Below are 2500 nucleotides of genomic sequence, written 5' to 3' on the forward strand. Positions count from 1 at the left end.
CTGATCTATAACTACTCACCTATAACTACTCATCTATAATTGATCTATGACTACTGATCTATACCTGATCTATAACTACTGATCTATAACTACTGATCTATACCTGATCTATAACTACTGATATATACCTGATCTATAACTATTGATCTATACCTGATCTATAACTACTGATCTATAACTAATGATATATACCTGATCTATAACTACTGATCTATAACTGTTGAATAACTACTGATCTATAACTACTGATCTATACCTACCTACTGATCTATAACTACTGATCTATACCTTATCTATAACTACTGATCTATACCTGATCTATAACTACTGATCTATACCTGATTTATAACTACTGATCTATACCTGATCTATAACTACTGATCTATACCTGATCTATAACTACTGTGTGTGTGTGTGTAACACACACACACACACACACACACACACACACAGAGAAGAAACAGTCAGAGACGAGACCACCGGCTGATGACTTTATTGATCTGCTTTATCAAAGACAATCTCCTCACATCCGTCATCAATAATCACCACTGTTATCAATGTTCCTTCATTCATTAATAGTGATCAGATAAAAGTGTGAGAGGACATGGACACACACATACACACACACACACACAAGGGCTAGGCGGTATACATTTTTTGACACAGTTAAACTGTCCCCAAATGTTACCACGGTGTACGGTATTACCGCAGGGTTAAAATCACATTGTTGGGCTTTGAGGGAGCCGCCAGTTTCAAATGATGTATTTGTGACAGCAGCTGGTGCAGGGTATCCGCGGTGTCTTGAAAAGTATTAAAAGTTGATAAATCAATTTTGGGAAAATCAAGACTAAGTATTAAAAAGTCTTATCACGATTTTATGAGGTCTTGAATTTTGTAGGTATTTTTCTGAATAAAGGTCTTTGCACACCAATGCGTGCATTTTCGCATGCGTATTTTTTAATCCGTCATCCGGAAAAAACGTTACGCACAGAGACCTTGCACACCGGTCCGTTGCGGAGTCCGTTGCGTTTTTTTACGTTGCGAACTTTCGAACTTTCTACATTCTAGATGCTTGATTTAGCAAAAGGTACAAACAACTGAGAGCAATATAACTAAAACCAAATGGTAGACCACATCAGTAGAATGTATTATCAGTAGAAAAGTACAATAAATCTTTATTTCTTTTAACAAAGCGTGGTGTGCATCTCCTGCAGTGTGATATCTGTAATCATACCATGTGTAGACTCTCCGCTCAGGGTTGCCAGATGGGATTGAGAATTTCCAACCTAACCACAGTCTAAAAACGGCTAAATCCACCAAAAACCAGCCCATCTGGTAACCCTGTCTCCGCTGCATCAGTCTACTTGTTGCGCAAAATAGGCCAGAGTTTGTCAAATCCTTTGTTGGGCATCTCGTTTCTTAAGTCCTGGTATATTGTGGCATTTCTTTACTGTTTGCCATCTGGTCTAGGAATACCCAGGGAGACGCAGACAGCAGAAGTAGAATAGAATAGTAGAATAGAAAAAGAAACCGCTATAACCAGCTGAATGATGTACCTGTATGATGCACTGGCAGTCTGTGACAGTGTGTGCACCTGCCCGGACCCTGCCCTTCTGCCTGAGTTTGAGTAGGATGCTGCCCAAATGAATGTTATTGTTTAGTGCCGTACGCTTTCGTGGTATTATATTGTGTGAATTATCATCTGTATGTTGTTTTCTTTCACTCGACTAACCTGCGAAAAACGCAGAAAATCGAACCTGTTCCGATTTTTTTTTGACGGACGAATATTACGGATTCGGTGTGCAAGCGTGATTGACACAACATGAGTTCTAATTTATTTTTTTAACGGACTTAAAAAACGCACGTAAAAAACGCATTGGTGTGCAAGGTCCTTTAGACTCTGTCCAAAGAGTTTGAGTCCTAAAAACATAGGGTTGGGGTTAAAAAACAAAGATGAACCGGAAATTCTGTTGTATGATAGTGGTCTAGTCTATTGCGAACTAAAACTGTTAAGTTAAAGGTGTCACTGATGTAAACGGTTACAGCACGAAGTGGCGGTGAGGTCTGGAAAAATATTGACAAGGTCTTTAAAAAGTCTTAGAAAGGTATTGAAATTAACCTCAAGATTCCTGTATACACCCTGTGGTGAAAGGTGGACCAAAGCCCCGCTAGCTCTGGCTCAAACCTGTTCCAACACTTTCCACGAGCAGCGATAAAAAAATAAAAAAATACTTTCAGTTCGCAATGAGACTATGAGACTATGGCGGGACTATGGCGGGTATTGAAACGGACACCGTTCGTTGCTATTTTCAAATACCGCGCTATACTGTATTACCGCCCAAACCTAACACACACACACACACACACACATACACACACACACAACTAAAAACATTAAAATCACTTATCAAAAAGCAGGTTATGGCCATGAACATTAATATCAGCTGGTTCTGACAGAGGAGAGGAACAACACAGAACAGGAAGAGCTGGTGTGTGGGAA

This window comes from Nansenia antarctica (assembly GCF_963989245.1).
Source record: "Nansenia antarctica genome assembly, chromosome: 1".
NCBI classification, from domain to species: Eukaryota; Metazoa; Chordata; class Actinopteri; order Argentiniformes; family Microstomatidae; genus Nansenia; species Nansenia antarctica.